Below are 20,437 nucleotides of genomic sequence, written 5' to 3'. Positions count from 1 at the left end.
CATTTCCCTGGAGGTTAAAGATGTTGAACATTTGTTCATGTATTTATGAGCCATTTGTTATTTGTTATTTTGGTGCTTAATATTTTGGATTCTTTATATATTCTGGATATTTATCATTTGGTGAATAAATAGTTGGCAAAGATTTTCTCCCACTCTGTGTAGGCTGTTTCTTCACTGTTATTTCCTTTGCTGTGCAGAAGTTTACAAACTTTATCTCATTTTTCAATTCCCTTTTTCTTCTGTGTGTGTGTGTGTGTGTGTTTGTATGTGTGTCAGCACTGGGGTTTGAACTCAACAGCCTCACACTTACTAAGCAGGCCCCTACCACTCGAGCCATTCTGCCAATCCTGTTTTGTGTTGGATATTTTCAAAAGAGTCTTGCAAACTTCACCCAGAGCTGGTTTTGACCCTAACTCCCTCAATCTCTGCCTCCTGAGTAGCTAGGATTATAGGCTACCAGCGCTCAGCTCCTTTGTCAATTCTTGCTATTATTTTCTGAGCTACTGGAGTCTTATGCAGAAAGTGGTTGCCTATATCTATCTTGAAGTGTTTTCTCCTAGCAGTTTTAAAATTCCAGGTCTTACAATAAGGTCTTTGAATGATTTTGATTTGATTTTTGTACAAGGTGAAAGATAGAGATCTAGTTTTAGTCTTCTACATATGGATGTCCAATTTTCCTAGCAGCATTTGTTTCTTTTCTCCAACATATGCTGTTAGCCCCTTTGTTGAGAATCAAATGGTTGTAGTTTTGTAGGTTTTTTTCTGGGTCCTCTATTCTATTCCATTGGTCTTTAAGTCTATTTTAAAAATTAGTGTATATTACTATAATGAAGGGATTTCATTGTGATATTTCCATGCATGTATATAAGGTGCTCTAATTAAACTTATCTCCTCTTATTGCTCTTTCGTACTCTGCTCCTATACCCCCTTTTTAATTTTAATGGTTTCTATTAGGTTATTTCCATAATGCACATATAATGTACTCCAATCACATTATCCCCTCACCACTATCTCCATGTCTATTTTTATGCCAGTGCCCTGATGTTTTTGTTCCTATGGCTCTGTAGTACAATTTGAAGTCAGGTATTGTGATATCTCTGGAACTTTTGCTAAGGATTACTGTGGCTATTTGGGGTCTTTTGAACTTCCATATGAATTTTAGATTGTTTTTTTCTATTTCTGTGAAGAATGTCATTAGAATTTTTATGGGCATTTACTTTTGGTAAAAGTTTGGTAAATTGTTTTTTTCTATTTCTGTGAAGAATGTCATTAGAATTTTTATGGGCATTTACTTTTGGTAAAATGATAATTAACAATATTAATACTGCCAGTTAACATAGGAGTCTTCCCATCTTTTAGTGTCTACTTCAGTTTCTTTCTTCAGTGCTATATAGTTTTCATTGTACAGATCTTTTACCTTTTTGGTTAGGTTTTTTTGTTTTTTCTTTTGAGGCTGCTGTGAGTTGGATTCTTTTATTGATTTATTATTCAGTTTGCTATTGGTATACAGTAAATCCTCCTTAGTTGTGGATTTATTAGTAATAAAGTGAAAATTTTAGATTTGTTGAAAGGTGGCATGTCTTTAGCAAAAGTTGCTTGAAAAATGAATCTAGCATCTGCTGTGTTCAAGATAAAGAGCAGTATGTAAGAGTTTTTGGTGAGCAGTATTAATGTACACGGCAGCAATTTTTATGACAGTAATGTAGTCTACTCTATGTGGTTTCAAGTTATGGATGCTCAAACCTACCGTACATATGATAAAGGTAAATTTGAATAATTTTAGAGTACTAAACTCTGTGTGTTCTGAGCATTCAGTTCTTCTTCAGTGGTGGTCTACTTGGTTTACTTCATATATCCATGAAGACAAAAGGTCTACTATATAGCAAAACTACTGATTTTCACAGGCTGATTTTTGTATCATGCTAATTTGCTGAAAATGTTTATCATATCTAAGAGTTTTCTGGTTGAGTATGTAGAATTACTTAAGTACAGAATCATAGCCTATGCAATTAGTATAATGACTTCTTCCTTTCTTATATTTTGTCTCTTCTTTTTCTTTCTCTTGTCTTATTGTTCTGGCTAGGAATTAAGCTCTATATTGATTAACAGTGGTGAAAGTCAGCACCCTGTTTCATTCCTCCATTTATTATTGGCTATAGATTTGTCATACGCACCTTTTACTTTTTAAATTTTTATTTTTTGGTGGGACTGAGGGTTGAACTAAGGACCTTATGCTTGCTAGATGGACACTGTATCACTTGAGGCACTCAACTTACAATTTTTGTGTTATTATTTTTGAGATGGAGTCTTGCTGTATGACTGGCCAGCGTGGATCAGGATTCTCCTAGTTGTGTTTCCCCAGCTTGCTGGGATGACAGGAGCATGCCACTACACCCAGCTATTAGTTGAGATGGGTGTATTGAGAACTTTTTGCCTGGGAGGGCCTTGAACCACAATCTTTGTGATCACTGTCCTCCAAATAGTTAGGATTATAGGCTTGAGCTACCATGCCCGGCATACGTAGCCTAGTTTCTTCAGGGTTTTTTTATTATGAAGGAATGTTGAAGTTGTTCCAAAGGCTTTTTCTGGATCTGTTGAGATGATCATATGATTTTTTGTCTTTGCTTCTATTTGTGTTGTATTATGCTGATTTGTGCATGTTGAAGTATCCTCACATTTTGGGTATGAAACCAACTTGATCATGGTATATGATCTTTTAAATGCATTGCTGAATTCAGTTTGCAAGTATTTTACTGATAATTTTTATATTTATGTTCCTCAGAGAAATTGGTCTATAGTTTTCTTTGTTGTATTCATATTCAGTTTTGGTTTTAGGATAATATTGGCTTTGTAGTATGAGTTTGGAAGCATTCCTTCCTTTTCTATTTTATGGCATAGTTGGAAGAGAAATGGGAAAATTTCTTCAATGATTTGGAAAAACTCAGTAGTGAATCCATCTGGTCCTGGGCTTTGCTTTGTTGGGAGAGAACCTCCATTATAACCTCAATCTCATTGCTCATTGTAAATCCTTTTAGTTTGCTTATATCCTCTTGGTTCAACTTTGGAATACAGGTTTTCAAAATATTCCCTGATGGTCTTCTGAATTTCAATTTTATCTGTTGTAATATCCCCCTTTTTGGACTGTATTTGAATTCTATTTTTATTATTTATTTGGGTGTTCTCCTTATTTCTTTTGGTTTGTGTGACTAAGGGTTTGTCAATTTTGTTTATCTTTTCAAGGAACCAATTCTTTGTTTTATTGATCTTTTGTTGTTTTAGTCTCCATTTCATTGATTTTAGCTGTGATCTTTATTATTTCTTTCTTTTTACTAATTTTGGGTTTGGCTTATTCTCGCTTTGCTGAGACTTTAAGGTTTCTTCTGAGAGGTCTGTTGTAATTCTGATAGGTTTGCCTTTGTAAATAAGTTGGCATTTCTGTCTTGCAACTTTAGGTCATTTATTTGAGATTTCTATGATTTTTTTTTAAATGTAGGCACACATAGCTATAAACTTTTCTCTTAGAACTGCCTTTGTCGTATACCAAAGATTCTGTTAAGTTGTATTTTCACTTTTATTTGATTTAGGAATTTTAAAAATCCCTCCTTGGTTTCTTCAATGACCCCCGATCATTTAAAAGTGCTTATTCTAGATCAGTTATAATCTAGAATAATATAAGAAATTATTTCATGTTTTATTTGTTATTACTTACCTTATGACCTAAAGTACAAATTTATTTTGGAAAAAGTTCCATGGGTTACTGAGAAGAATGTGTATTATGTAGCTATTTAATAGAATACTCTGTAGCTACAGTTTAAGTCTGAAGTTTCTTTAATGAGTTTTTTGGTCTGGATGATCTATCTATTTGTGAGAGTGGGTATTGAACTAATGTACTATTATTGTATTTGGGTCTATTTGTCCCTGTATGCTTAGTAGCATTTATTTTTTGAAATTGGGTGCACCAATGCTTGGTGCATATATATTTATAATCATTACATGTTCTGGATGGATTGTTTCTTTTACTATGTAGTGATTTTATCCTTTCTGACTAGTTTTGGCTTGCAGTCTGCCTTTTCAGATATAAGCAAACTCCTGTTTGCTTTTGGATTTTATTTGCTTGAAATATTATATACCATGCTTTCACATTTAGTCTGTTTTTGTCAGTGAGGTGAGTTTCCCACAGGCATCAGTGGATCTCGCTTTTTAATCCATTTAGTCAAGTCTGCATCCTTTAATTGAAGAATTAAGGGCATTTAGAACGATTATTGAAAGGTATATACTGAGTTAGTAACATTTGATTCTTTCTTAATTCTCATGTGCTTATCTGTTTTTCTACCAAGAATTACTCTTTCCTGAGCTACCCAATTATATCTTTCTTCTTCTATGTGTAGTAAAATTTTAAGTGTTCTCTGCAATACTGGCTTCTTGGTCATGAATTGCTTTAGTTTATGCTTAGCTTGAAAGGTTTTTATTTCTCCATCAATTTTAAAGGATAACTTCGCTGGGCATAGTAGTCTTCATTGGCAATGTATTGTTTCAGGGCTTGAAATACATCCATGTTCTCCTGGCCTTTTGGGTTTCTAGTGAGAAGTCTGTTATTGTTCAGGAGGTTTGCCTTTGTAAATAAGTTGGTACTTCTTTCTTATAGCTTTAGATATTCTTTATTTGTTTTGTACTGTTGGCATTTTAACCAAAATATCATGTGGAGATGTTCTTTTCTGATCATGCAGATTTAGGATCCTAAATTTCTGCTGTACCTGGATGCTCATTTCTTTCCCTAAATTTGGGAAATATTCTGTCATAATTTAATTGAATAGGTTTTCTGTGCCTTTATTTTGTATCTCAGTTCCCTCTTCTACACTACAGATTTGTTTGTTTGGTTTCTTAAATATGTCCAAGGGGTCTTCAATGTTGTAGTCATTATTTTTTTTTCCTAAGTTCCTTTCTGAATGTGATTATACCTCAACTTGTCTTCAATTCCTGATATTCTTTCTTTCATCTGAGCTGGTCTATTGGTAATTGAGGTTTTTAATTTTTAAATTTGTTTTATTGAGCTTTTAATTTCCAAGATTTTCATTTTTTTCTTCAGAATATTTTTTGGTGCATTTTTCCTGCAAGTTGTTAAGTCAATTGTCCAAATTGTTGAACTTCTTGTCCAAGTCTTGAATTGATTTCTTTACTCCATTCATCTTTTTGGTATGAATCTTCTTTTAGGTCATCTTCTTTTAGATCATTGATCATTTACAAAACTACACTTTTGAGTTTCTTTGTGTGGCATTTCACTCATTTCACTATTTGGAATTGGCTAGTAAAACATTATGAACTTTTGGAGGAGTCATGTTGCCTTGATTTTTCGTATTTCTTCTGTTTCTGAATTGTGATTTGTGCATCTGTGGATGGATATCTTTCAGTTTATTTAGGGGTCCTCTTAGTTGGCAGATTTCTCATGAGGGCTCAATTCCAAGTAGGTACCGAGAGAGGTAAAGAATAAAGATAATAGCAATAACATCACAACAAGCCAGATATAGAAATACAAGAAAAAAAAAAAGAAGACAATGGCTTACCATGATAAAAACATTGTCAAAAATAATGCAGAAGAAACTATGAAGGTAAAAATTAATAACAGCAAAAGTAATAATAATAAAAGAATGAATGAAGGGAGTAGGGAGAGGGCAAAAACAAAGAAGGAGCAATGTTAAGTAAAAGAAAAAGGAGGAGAAAAAGGGGAAACACCATGAAAGAGAAGGAGAGAAAAGAGCAAGAGATGAAAATATGATTACAAAATAAAGAGGTGAATGTATGTAACATTATGTAAAGGTAAGAAGAGAAATAAAAATGTAAAAGATTTAAAATAGTAAAATAAAATAAAAAGCAATATTAAAAATACAGTAAAAGAAAAAGACAAAGTGTGGACTGAGGTCAGGGGTATGTTGTCAGTGTCAGGGCTGCATTCACATTTGTAGCTCCCCTTCTTTGCATACCTGGAGTCACTGTTTGCCCTGAGAAACTTTGCAGCTTGTAAAGATGGCATATTCCCACTAGCTCCGCGACCTCCAGAGCACTTCCTCCCTGCCCCCCCAGTTTGTTCAATTAGTAGTGGTAAGTGTCCAAGCTGAGGCGTGTTCTCAAGGTGCACCCGCAAGTGGAGGAGGGGAGCAAATAAAGGTTGTGCACAGGATGGAAAGACTGTAGGGAACCAAGAACTCTGCCTATGGGTCTCAGAGCTTTCAGACTCCATCCAGCAGTAAACCACCCTGTAGAGCAGAGATGAGTGATTCATTGGACCTCAGCTTAAATCTCTCTGTCCTGCACAGCAGTGAATTATAGGTTGCAGGGAGGTAGCTGCAGAGACTGAACAATCACCAGCCATTAGGTAGGTGGTGGTCTTATTCTCTACAGTCATCCATAGGCAACAGGGCTTATTCTTGGCCACAGAGGGTTGTGCCACCCACAGCCAGAACTCCCTGCTGCTTCAATTCCTCAGTGGGTCCATTTCTCCTTCTCCCATGACTGTCTCTTGTGGCCATCTCTCACCTAGACACTGTGGTAGGTTGCTCCCAGGATCCCTGACTTGTGATTCCATACTTTCATGTCCCCAAAGTAGCTCAGTCTCAAATAATGGGCTCATTTTCAAGGTGGTGCCTGGTTATAGCACTCCAGGATATGGGGAGCAAAGAAACTGATTTCTTTTCCAATGCTAATCTGCCATGCAGGGAGAATCACTGTGACACCAAGTCTCCCCACTAAACTTAAAGGTTGTAAGAACTGTGACTCTGTGGCTAGGACTGCCAGACTGTTGTCATCAGGACTGCCTATCTATCCTTGTGTTTGTGGCTTTGTCTTCCCCTTTTCCCAGGAAACTGGAGTAGGAGTCGCAGACTTTTCTTCCTTTTCTCTGTGTGACTTTTCTGTTCCCCACTGCTTTTTAATGGTCCTATCATCACTTTTTTTTTTGATTCCTTATGCTCTTCCTCTTCTCAGAATATAGCTACTCCTTTTTTAGATCAATAGTCACAAAGTTGCAAGGAGAAGGAGGAAGAGAGTGCTGCTGGGGCACTTTGCTTATCCAGGGAAGCCCAGGGAGGGATTTCTCCCACGTTTAGCTTCTGAGACACTTACAGGCACTGCAACCACAAGCTGAGGGGTCCAGCTGCCCACCTGTCTCTTGAGGTAGCAGCAGACTTTGGTGCCATCCATATGTTGTTTTTGCAGACATATAGATTGCAAGAGTTATGGATTGATGGAGGCATCCATCCAGATTTCAAAGGGAGATTTGGGAGGCCTGGCAATGTGTGGCAATGCTTGCAGGCAGTCTCTAAGAGGACAATACATGAAGCTGTGAGAGTGAAACTGAAGCTATGATGGAGACCCCAGGAATTTAGAGAGGCCAGATTTGTGGAATGTCTATTTAGGGAAACCACAGGCAGTGAGCAGAGCCACCCCAAGAGATGGGCCATGTGGACTGCAAGGCCAGAGGGATGGTGTTGCCCAAGCCCTTTGGACTTCACATCATGCCACTGAATACCCTGGATGCCTTATGTGTAGCTCAGGACTTAATGTTTTCCCTGCAGGATTGGAAGTTGCTTTGTTTCCACCCTTCCTTTATGTGCTCCCACGCCTCCCTTTGGAATAGAATGTTTGCTTTGTGCCATTGCACTGTGAGAGTATGCAGATTATTTTTGAATTTTACATGGAATCACAGTTAAGAGTTTGTCTTTAGTCTCAGAGGAGACTTTGGACTGGAACTTTTGAACAATGTTGGGACTATTGAGACTTTGGGGACTTTTAGTGATGTTTCGCATTTTTATATGGCCCTGAACTTTTTGAGGCTTATGGTTTGAATTTATAATTGTCCCCATAGACCTATAGCTTGGTCCCCAGCTGAAGGTATTATTGAGAGGTGGTGAGAGGTTGGGCCTGGTTGGAGGAAGTAGATCATGGGGTGGAGGTGTGTCTTTCAAAGGTATTTTGTCCCTGTGCCCTTCCCGTCTGCTTCATGAATGCCATTAGGTGAGCAATTTTGCTATACCATACCCTCCTGCCATGCTGTTGTGTTTCCTCGTGGCTCAGAAACAAAGGTATGAGCTGGCCATGGACTGAAACCTGTGAAATCATGAGCCTAAATAAATATTTCCTAGTTTGTTTCCCTCAGGTATTTGATGCAGTGACAAAAAAGCTGATTAACACAACTGTAATAGAAATATGTAACATAATATAATATGATGAGATCATATTATCTGAACAAAATTTACAATGTATTATAAATATATTTACTATATATTTAACTTATGTATGTTCCTGAACAAAGTACTATGACATCCATGTTTACTTCAGAGTTACCTTGATGTGTGTGTAGGGGGTGGTAGAAGATGGGGTGAAGGTGGCAGTGTGGCAATGGCGAGATGAAATAAAATTAGTCATGGGCTGACGATTGTTCAACCTCGCTGATGGACACAGAATGACTAGCATATTGTACTTTCTATTTTCATGTGTGTATTTAAAGTTTTCCATAGCTTTTTAAGAAATGTGTCTCCAGTGTAGAATGACTAGCACATTGTACTTTCTATTTTCATGTGTGTATTTAAAGTTTTCCATAGCTTTTTAAGAAATGTGCCTCCAGTGTATGTGCAGGAAGTTTATCACCAGTTTGCATTCTTAATTAGTATGTTGCACTATGAAGTATCAGATTAATTATATGCCCAATTCTTCCACATACTTATGAACTCAGCTTAACTTCCTGTCTTCCAGGTAGCATCCCAGGATTTAGCTTTGCACTGAGCTGTGGGGTATGGAACTGAATTCTTTATAGACCAGTGTCTGTAGTCCCAGATGTTTTAGATATGTTGCAGACATCTCTGTCCTGTTTATTTTGTATCTCTGTCTCTAAACTCCTATATCAATATGGTTTCCTGTTCTTAAATTATATACATGAAGACTTAACAGAAATTAGCCTAATTTTGTTAATATAGAAAGCTCTGTAGAAATTAAGTCTCAAACCTAGGAAAAAAAATGCATCCAAGCATTCAAAATAGCCAAAAGATAACTTACCCCACACTAATGGGTAGATGATCCAGTGCTCTTTACTATGAATGTAGCAAGCTATTAGAAACTATTAGTTTGCTAGGGCTATGTGAGAGTTAATCTTAGTTGTCAACTTGATTAGATTGACAAGTACCTACGAGATTTACAAAGTATTCCTCTGGGTGTGTCTGTGGATGTTTCCAGAGAGGATAAACTAAGGTGGGGAGACCTACCCTAAATGTGGGTAGCACCATCCTCCAGAGGGCAGGTCCAGGTGGAATAAAAGTGGGAAAAGGAGAGGGTCAGCTACTGGAGGCATTCCCTGTCTGCCCCCTGGTAGCCATGATGTGAGCTTTATTGCTCCACTGTTGCCCTCCCCACCATGATGAACTAAACTGCTGAAACCATGAACTAAAATGAATAACTTCCCCCCCCCACCTTAGGCTGTTTTTCTCAGGTATGTTTTACATTGACAAAAAAAGTCTTAACAGGGATTGCCATACCCAAACATCACAGATTGGGAGGCTTAAACATCGGGAACCTACTTCTTACAATTCTGGAGGATGGAAGTCCAAGATCAAGGTGGTTTGTTCTGTGTCCTCGCCCTTGGCTTATAGATAACCACCTTCCCACGATGTCCTCACATTTTGTCTTCCTCTGCCCATATGCCCATATGCGTTCTCAGTGGCTTTCTTTGTCCTAATTCCCTCTTTTAATGAGGACACCAGTCCCATTAGATTATGACTCATCATAAGGGCCTTATTTTAACTTAATTACTTGTTTAGAGATCCTGTCTACAAAGATAGTCACATTCTGAGGTACTGAAGGTTTGGACTTTAACATGTCAGTGGAGGAGGATGCACAGTTCATCCTATAATAAGGACAACTTTCCTTCGTTTCCTTTGTTTTTCACTTTGAAAATTCAAGCAGTAGTAGACCTGGCCCCCACACTTTTCTTTTTCTTTTTTTCTTTTGGTGATACTGGGGTTTGAACTCAGCTCCTCGTACTTGCTAGGCAGGTGCTCTACCAGTAGAGCCACTCCTCCTGCCCTTTTGTGCATTGAATTTTTTTGAGATACGGTCTTGAAAACTATTTTTCTGAGTTGGCTTCAAACCACAACCCTCCTCATCTCAGCCTCCTGAGGTGCTGGGATTATAGGCATGATGCACCAGCACCAGGCCAGGCTTTTCTTTGGCAAGACAGTATAGAGCAGAAGTTTTGAAATTACAGTGCTAATGCTATAAATTCTGATTTGATCATTTACTCCATTTCTTGCCTTTGGGATCTCTGGTCTCTATTTTTACATTTGTGTAAAATCTGTGTAATGTCTACATGAGGATTAGATGAGATACAGGTGTAAAATGCCTGGGCCAAGGATGCAGACAGTAGTTATCTCTTCATACCTGTCTTCAAGGATAGTTACAAAGGTTTCATGTCTCCTCTATGAGAACTGAGTAATTCCTCATGAGAAAGAAAATACCAAAGGGGCTATAGAGGGTAGCTGAAATTCTACCTTTAGATATATTATGGATTATTTAGGCTTTTGTAGATCATATTGGGAACTAACAATCACTTGAAGCTTTTTATTTTGCTAAATGGTATTCAGGTTAGGAACAGTAAATAAAGTATGAGGAAGTGGACATAGGGAGCAAGAGATAGCAAGAATTGGGTAGGAAATTAGGGATTTAACTATAAAGTTGCTGAGTAAATAAATATTGAAACCCCTTTCAGTAGAATAGAGCAAATAAGGTTTTTAAGAGATAGCTACAACTCTTTCAACTTAAACCTATTGGTGAAGTTAGGGGTTATGATATATTTCTACATGAACTGAGGAATGTCACTTGCAATTTGTTAGAGTAAGGTAAGGAAGGATAAAATCTGACAGTGGTTGTTGTTTGAGGGCAAGTAATGAGAATCTTTTGAGCATAAGTTTTGCTCACACATTTTGTGCTTTTTTCTTATCATAGATACAACAGATTGGATAACATTGAATTTGTAGTTTATCACCATATTTCTTTGGCCCTCAGATAACAGAAAACTTTTTTTTTTTTGTTTTTGGAGTGCTAAGGATGGAACCCTCAGCATTTTTATTATTGAAATACATAATCCCAGACCCTGAAAAATTTTTGATATCTTTTTTTTAAACTATCGTAGTTAAATTATCCATTTACAGTGGAGGTGCATGCAGAAAAAACTATAGTCATAAAGCTAAGTAGAAAACTCAAACATACTGCCTGATTGGTAATTTTCCACAGCCTAACAGAAAATGCCACTTTTTTTCCAAACAACCCAATCCTTACTCTTATCACTAATGTACATAACATGATTGATATTGCATACCTGCTACATAAACATTGCTTTAATATTTTTCACTACTTTTATCCAAATGACTCTGAGTAAATGTGTTATCTGGCACAAAGTGCTAGAGTTGTGGCACTATTTCAAAGCCAAAGGCTTTGTTGCACAACATGGAATCCTCAGAACTTTAGCAGAGCTAGGTTTTTTTTTCTTCAAAAAGTGCTTTTGGAGATTTTATTTTTATAATCTATGAAGCTTTATTGCCTAGTAATAGGCTAAAGAGTACCAGACAAATAAGAATACTTTTAGCTCTCTAATGGAGTACTTTAAAAAAATACCATGTATACTCATTACATCTAGTAGTTGGCAAAGTATCACACACACACACACACACACACACACAAACACAATTACCTTTTAGTAGTAATAGGAATTTATTTTAACAGTATAAAACTAACCTTGAAAAAAAGAGAAATGTTATTACTTCATTATCTTGTTATAAATGTCCTCTTACTCACTTATGTGAAGAAACTTTTTAAGCTTTGACACACAGTTGTGTTATTGTTAAATAAAAGTATAGTTAATAAAGGCAAGTTATCTGCATTGTTCTTGCTATGTCAGACATATTTCATCTAAACATCCTTATGCCATATGCCACATGGAGTCAGAGTGTACAATATTCTTGTTTTAGTGGGAAATTAAGTAGAAATTTTTGACATAATCTGTAACAATCAATTTTTAAAGTTTTTGTTTCACCTTCCCCATGTGAGGTAGAGGTAAATATACACATTGAACAAATCTTCTTACACTTGTGAAGTATTTCATTACAGCTTTTTAAAAGAATAATAATTTTAAAATTTTTATTTATTTATTAAGAAAGTTGCGTGGATTGTTAAAGAAACCTTTCAAATGTTGATCCACAGTGCTTATAATGAAATTGTCAATTCTCTGAAAAAAAAAATACACCAAGAGTACTCTAAACAGGTTGGACATGAATCACTGTGATTGGAAAGGTAAGTTTTACACAAACATGCTGAAACAATTGAATTTGTCATAACAAATAATTTATCTCAGCAAAAGCTTTCTTTCCACAAATATATTGTATAATTCTCAGAAAATGTGTAGCAATGCATTTTCATTCATACATGAAGACAAAATTTTTATCACAAAGTTAGATGAACATAAGAATTTGAAAGAGGGTTTTTACAGGAGAGTGGAATATGGTGTGAGTGGGACTTCCAATCCTTAGCTTCTAGATTTGACTTAGCCACTTAAAGTTGTTTGATTTTAAATAAATTCATTTAACCCCCATCTCCACCCTCACCTCCACTGCATAGGGCCTTGGTTTCCAAATCTGTAAGATGGAGCCTGAATACCTTATCCCACTTACTTTCACAGCATACTTCCAGGGCCAAATGAGATCATACAAGTGAAATGCTTTCAGTCATCCCAAATGTTATGCAAATACAAGAGATAGTTATTTTTATTTAAGTAGTGATGAAAAGCTTGGTAAACTTGCTCAGAGAACCTTAGTCCAAGTTCTCATTCTTCCACTTACTAGATGAGCAGACTTGAGCATATTAATAGAATTTTTATAGATCTCTAACAAAAAGGAGTTGCAAAACCAGCTGCACATATATAAGATGTAAAATCTTTATAAAATCCAGGGTAGCCCAGTTTTCTTGTTTGTCACAAATGAAAGTAGATTTGAGTAAGAGATCTTACAGTGTTTTACAACTGTGAACACAGTTGAGGGTGTTTTTGAAGCTGTCAGCCCCTTGCAAATGTTATATCCACTTGTGGATATCAGCTGCATTTTTCTGTTGGATGAACTCATGTTAAGAGAGAGCACTTGAAACAGCTTTGGTAGCACTTTACCTGAGAGTGAGCAAATGTCCATATTCCTCACCAAGCAGTAATATGGAGAGAGTCTCAGAGAGAAGAACCAGATTAATTAATCACTAACTTATTACCTCTGGTGTTGCTTTTTGGACCCTCTGCTGACAACTAGAGCGAGGGGTCTAGGATTTCTTTGTATGAAAGGATGAAATATCTCCAATTAATAGATGATTTAGTTGGTTCTGAGGTACACTGCTGTAATCCTAGCTCTTGGGAGGCAGAGGTGGAGAATCATGAATATGAGGCCAGCCTGGGCTACATACTGACACTTTCTACACACACACACACACACACACACACACACAAAGAGAGAGAGAGAGAGGCAGAGAGAGATTAGAAAACAATGAACATATAAGTAAAAATCTTTAGCTTTCATTTCTTTTGACTTTCAAAGGAGATTTAAAGAATTCAGATACAATTGACTTCATTGAAATAGAATATGCAGTTGTTAAGACAAATCAACATACAGTTTCTAAATCGGATGATCAATAAATCTTTTGTAAATTATTTTATACTATTTATTTTTCGTCACAAATAAGTGTTTTTAGATTGTTCATACATTTATTCATATGTGTATACATTTTGGGGGGCTATCTCTCCCCCCTGCTCCTCACCCACCTCCCCTTCCTCCCCACCCCCCCTTGCTTCCAGGCAGAATCTGTTCTGCCCCCATCTAAATCAAATGATCAGTAAATCTTTTGTAAATTATTTTACACTTTTTATGTTATTAAATCATTGCCACTGTTACTTTCTATTTGGGACAATTCAAAGGGACTGTGTGTTAGATGTATTCTAGCAACTCCATCCATTTGCACGGAATTTAAACAGAGTTATGAAACTTCCAGTGTTTTTCTAGTTGTTTAGTTTTCCCCAGAAAGTAGTTCTCATAGCTCTCCAGTTCTGTAATCTTCCTGCTTCAGCTCTTTAAATTAACTTTGTGCCAGCAACCAGGCTATTTGGACTTTGGTATGTTTTGATAAATGTTGTATTGTTTAGCAATAGAAAGCAGGCAAAGAGTCACAAGGTCTTCATTCAGATAGCCTTTTATGGTTGTGAAGTATTGTAGCTCCCCAACCCCCCATTTTCTTTTTCTGTTCTGTTTGTGGTAAGAATTACTAATGGGAGAGCAGACTTAGCAGGAACCCAAAAGATTCAAAAGAAACCCTATCCCTGAAGCTCAGTGCAGAAGAGGAGGAAACTAGTTTGGTATGGTTTTCACAGCTGAGTTCTCTGATTGCTCTCCATACTTCATTCAATGCTGTGTGCTTGGTGTACTTGCAAGGTGCCCAAGAGGAGGGCATCTCATCTGATGCTCTGTGTTAACTGTTTTGACAGATAAAAAGTAATTAACATGATCACAGATCTGCAGTTGTAGTGATTGAGAAGAATAAATATAGTGGTCCTTCTAGATCTATAGGGAATTGGTTTCAGGACCCCACTTAGATACTAGAAAACACAGTTCCTTACATACAAATGGCATAGTATTTGCATATAACCTATGCTCATCCTTCCATATATTTAAAATCATCTCTAGATTACTTGTAATACCTAATGTGAATGTTATATTTATCTCTGGTATACAGCATTGCTCAGGGAATAATGAAAAAAAAAGAAGTTTTTATGTGGTTAGTACAGATGCAATTTTTCCTCCAAATATATCTGATCCATGGCTGTTGAACACAAGCATGCTAAACCCATGGATACAGAGGGCCAACTGTACTTCATTTTCTAGTATCTAGAGCTTTTTCAACAAGTGACTAAAACAAACAAGCAAATGAACAAATGAATGATACCAGATGGCACTGATACTTCTGACTATTTCAGTCCCTTAAGGTTGCACAACAACCAGCGCTCTCTTATGGTCATAGAGCTTTTAACTTCGAAGGACTCTTCTTTCCTTTCTTCCCCTTATTGAGAACATGTGATTGAGGAAGCCTTATGCTGTGTTGGAGTGTGGGAATGTGTTTAACTGAATTGTAGCCAATTGGAGTATTTTATTCCCCTGGCTAAGTAATTATTTTAGAAATATGAACATAAACAAAGCCAAGCTAATAAGACAAATTCCAGAACTTTCTCTAGAACATCAGAAAAGAAAAGCTCTTTTTGCCTGAGTTGCTAAGCTGGTGGAATATAAACCCAGCTTGGTTGGGATACAGCTTGTAGAAGAGAAACTATAAGATTGAAGTTATCTTTGAAGAAAGTAAGAGAAAAAGAGACTTGAATCTTGAAGATGTTTTTTCAAGCACTGCATACTAGAAATGCCTGAATCTGAATTTTGTAGTTATGTGAATAAATAAGTTCCCTTCCATTATTTACATGTCAGTTTTAAAGACAACGGTAGTACATGATTTAAGAAACAATCAATGTAATGATGTTGGTGAAATGTGTGATCTGAAATGAGTATGTAGACACATTTAGCACTGAAAAGAAATTAAAAAAAAAACAGTCGAGTTGGTTTCTGAAGTGACTTATCATTTCACATTCCTATTAGCTGTGTATGAGAGGTCCAGTCATTCCATATCTTTGTCCACACTTAGTGTGATTTGTCTGCTCGATTTTTGTCAATCTAATAGTTGCATAGTGGTATCTATTTGCATTTCTATAATGACTACTGATATTAAGTATCCTTTTTTTCTTGGTTATTTATGTTTTGTGGTATTGGGGTTTGAACTCAGGGCCTCACACTTGCTACAAAAGTATTCTATCACTTGAGTCATTCCACCAGTTCTTTGGAGTATTTCTGAGATAGGGTCTCACAAACTATTAGCCCAGACTGGCTTCCAACCATGATCCTCCTGATCTCTGCCTCCTGAGTAGCTGGGATTACAGACATGAGCCACTGGTGTCCACCACTTATTTTAATTCTTATTCTTAGTTGATTTTATCCTATAGAAAGTTCAAATTTTTATGTAACTAAGGGGCTAGCAGACCAGCTCTCAGGGTAGAGAGTACCTATAGTCACATCCTTTCATAGTCCTGCAAGTCTTGGTTGAAGTGAGAGATGTTCTTAACTGCTATTTTCTTGACTTACAGTGTTGGGGGATGGTTAGAACTTGCCCCATTCTGATCACCTAAGGAGATTTGTAGCCAGAAGGCATTTCATGAGAAACTCAATAGGGAAAATCCTCTTGGTCATTTATTTCTGTGGAGTTTCAACACTGTGGTCAGTCGGGCCAGCTGGCTCTGAGGAAGGAGTCGTTGAAGCATTCCTGGAATTGTATGGTAATATCTGGGAGAGATTCCTGTTTCAAGGTCTCCTTCTCAAGGTGTTCTGTGTCTTCCTGCATGAACATGGCCATCTTTGTGAAAGCTGCTGTGGAGATCAGTTCCTCTTGCAGAAACAGTTAGTTAGGTTAGAGTCAAGATACAAGAGCTGAGATCTGAGTCATCATTTATTAGATTTGATATCTGAGTCTTGAGTCTTGGCATCAGACCTTGTTATTGGAGAGTAAGCACAGCTATATATCTTGGTTCTTGTGTCTGGTAAGAGAAAAATTCAGGATGTGAAAATGTAGTAGAAGTAATAATAGAGTTTATTAGGAAAGGAATTTAGTATAACAGGTTAAAAGTAGGGAGAAAGGAGGAAAAAGAGACAAACATTTCCTGCTTTCTATGCAGGAAGTGGGAATATGTCAAGTATCTTTGTATGTGCTTATTGCCCATCTGTTTATCTTTATGGGTGAGATGTGTGTCAATGCTTTTGTCTATTTCCTTTTTAAAATTTGTTTTATTACGGAGTTTTGAGAAAAATTTGTATAGTCTAGATACAAGTGCTTTAACAGATATGTGCTTTGCCAGTATTTCCCCCTAGTCTGTGGATTGTTATTCATTCTTCTGTCTTTCAAAGAATAGAAGATTTAAATTTTTTTCAATTTGTCAGTTAGTTACTTAGTTTCTTGGTAAGAAATTTAGAATAACAATTTGTGAGGATAAATTCCATTTGTTAAAGCAAAAACAAATTGCACGTAGCTCTGGAGCTGAGGAATAGCTTCAAATTTGGTAAAATTTGCAAGTCTATAATTATCTATTAACTTCCCACTCATTCTTACCTTCCTTCCTTCCTTCCTTCCTTCCTTCCTTCCTTCCTTCCTTCCTTCCTTCCTTCCTTCCTTCCTTCCTTCCTTTCTTCCTTCCTTCCTTCCTTCCCTCCCTCCCTTCCTTTTTTTGTCTGTCAAAAATCTCTACGTCTTGGTGTCTGGGCTTCCACAGTTGCTTCTTCTTGAAGCAGGCATCAGTGAACTGTCTTGGAAATTTCGTGTTGCTGATATCAATTTTTGTGGAGGTGGTGATGACAAATTTCTGGTGTGTTCTACACTGAAGAGCATGATTGAAGGAAAGAATTCCAATTGCAAGCAGCAAGTCACTATGTAGCTGCTTCAAGAATACCATTCCTTTGTTTCTGGATTTTGTTGTGATTCAAAGAGTGCTGGATTTTGTTATGGCAATGGGTATCTTTTGTAGACTAGCTTGATTTTTCTGAGAATGGTTTAAAACTTTGGAGGGGAGGGCAGTCTAAAGTAGTTTTTACCTTAGGATTAGGTTAGTCCTATCATTTAGGGCATGACTGTTCTCTGTAGAACATTTTTATGTTCAACAGGTGGTTCTAATCTGTCCTGCGAACACTTGAGCTGTTAGTGAGCTGTGGGTGTGTTTATGTTTATAATATAACAGTAATTGTCCATTACCTGTCAATTATTCTTTCTCTAGTCTCATAGAATATCAACTACATGCCTGTCCAGATTAGATTTAGCAAAAAACTCAAACCTTATGCAAATTTATAGCATTTGATTTTTATCTAGCTTTCTCCTTTCTGATTTTTTTTTTTTTTTTTGGAAAACTTCTCTTTGCATTGGCCACCCAGAACATCTGTCTTTGTTTCTAAAACTTATTTAGATCACTAGATTCTATTCACATCTTACTCCTTATGCTATGGTCTTAAAATTGCCTTTAGACAAAAAGCCTTGGCAGTTATAGGGCATATCTCGTTGGTTTGGATTCTGTCAGACATTATACTCTTGTACTGTCTGAATAAACAGTATCTGAGAACAATAACTTCAAATATTTTGTCTTATTTTCTAGTACTTTATCATATTAATGTAATCCCTGTAGAAATCACTATTACGTGGGTAAAAGTTGAATTCAGTTTCTCATTTTAATTTCCATTTTTTCTAGCTCAGATATTTTTTTCATGTGTCTTTTTAAAAATATTTTTCCTAATACACTTAACTTCAGAGAGAAATATGTATTACCAGTCTCTGGTTTCTTTCAATTTTGAGGTAGTTTCCAGTAGTATAATTTCACCAGACTATCCTAGTGAGCAACCAGAGACACATCTGGGTTCTACATTTGAGATGAATAAACTTAACCTACTTAGCTTAGTTTCCACTCTTTTTTCTGAGGAATATAAGCCTAAAGGAAGCAAGAACCTGGATGATGATACCTTCTGCCTTCTATACAGTTACTCTTACTAGGTGAGACCACCCCACCCCCATTTTGTAGATTACATTTGTGAGCACTGCAGATGCCCAGATAAATATGTATGATACTTCATACTTATTTCAGTTAGCAGGCACATTTGAATCTTACTCTAAGTTACACAGTTTAGCTTTGCCTTTATTAACGAAAAAAAGGTAATTTTTTTTGTTGCTTTCTTTCTTGTGATATCTTTTTAATTTACAAAATAATCTTGGCAGGAGAGAAGAGTACTATGTATTGAAACACTTTGAAATTGTCATCATTTGGTGTATGGGACAGAAACATTGAGACATACAAGAGAGTAGAGATTGCAGTTAAAAGTAACAGATGCAGAAACTTTTGGTATGGTTTTGGACATTGAATTTGTATGAACAAATTGTTTTGCACTTGTAGAAACGTATATTGCACTAGCTTTGCATTGCTATCACCTTTGAGCACATGATATTTTACTTTGGCCTATGACTGTTACTTATAGGGACTTGATTTACAAGTAAGTGACTGTTTCAGTAGCTCCAAGGAACATTTCAGGACTTAAAAAGCTTCTCCATGAATTGTTCCATGTGTATCAGAGCATGTAGAGAGTGCCTAGTATTTGTACGACTCTACGATCAATGATAAGAGTGTGTGGGAACCAGAGTTGTTTAGCAGGAGCACACAGATGCAAAGAGGCCTTGACAAAATTAAACAGATTCTAGCAAGTAGTCTATGAACTATCTTCTTTAGAGAACAACCATGTAGATATTCACTATCACACCTGTAAACAGATTTCATAGATGGTCTTAGAATACAGGCTAATATAACTTTTTATGCAAACTTAGCTTTTCCTAAGTGCATTAGCTATAGCATACTTTAATTCTAAGAAGGATCCCTATTGCCTCCTGTATCCATGCCCTTTGGTAGTTCTATCACTGATTCTGGGCTTGTCTGATATGAATTTCTTTGGCCAATGGAATAGCAAGGGACATGATACAAGTTGAAGTTTGAAAAAGAATTTGAGTGATTCTGCTTCCTCCCTTGGAATCCTGATATTGCTATGAAAACAAGTCTGTGTATTTTACTAAAAGGTGAGGTCACTGAACAGAAACACCATCTTAGTGATGTTAGTCAGAATCACCTAGCTCCCGTTCTTTCAGCTGACCATAACAACAAAGAGAAACCCAGATCAACAAAACAGTCTAGCTGATATGTAGACTTATAAGAAATAATAAATAGTCCTTGTCTTAAACCTCCTAAGTTTCAAGAGAATTTGTTACACAGCACTAACTAACTGTTACATGGGTCCAAGTTCCAAAATTAGATGACAGAGGTTATTTAGAGGCTTTTTACATTTTGACCACCATCTATCTCAAGAATTGTTCACTTAAACTTAAGGCAGCTTAGCTTTTGGCTTTATAGTCTTTAGTCTCAGATAGACCAACACAAATTTAGCTGAAACTTTCCGAAATGAGAAGAAGAAAAATCATACTTGACAAAAACACATAGGAGAAATAAATGATTTTCAAGGCTTAGAATATTGTATGGGGACATTTCTTTGTTAGGTTTCTGAGGACTCAGTCTTAGGAAATATTAACTACTTCTGATTAGAAATCACTTCAGGATGGTTTTTCTAGTTAAATGTGGAGTCAAGATGAAAACTTAGAAAAAAAAAAAAAAGGCCTGAGATGGTCTGTAACGAGATGCAACATTCACTGAGGCATAAGACTGAAAATGTCTGTTGACAATCATTTGTGTATATTATCTTACCAG

The 20,437-nt window shown here is 36.4% G+C and overlaps 1 non-coding gene across 1 annotated transcript; it reads left to right on the top strand.

Annotated features, from left to right (window-relative positions):
- The first annotated feature begins 15,579 nt into the window (after positions 1-15,579).
- Positions 15,580-15,644, top strand: LOC141413246 (small nucleolar RNA SNORD78). Its single transcript, XR_012438042.1, has one exon. It is a non-coding gene; the product is annotated as a small nucleolar RNA SNORD78 (small nucleolar RNA).
- The last annotated feature ends 4,793 nt before the right edge of the window (positions 15,645-20,437 follow it).

Source organism: Castor canadensis, chromosome 10 (genome assembly GCF_047511655.1).
Source record: "Castor canadensis chromosome 10, mCasCan1.hap1v2, whole genome shotgun sequence".
Classification (NCBI taxonomy): domain Eukaryota; kingdom Metazoa; phylum Chordata; class Mammalia; order Rodentia; family Castoridae; genus Castor; species Castor canadensis.
This window is presented reverse-complemented; position numbering and strand designations above follow the sequence as displayed.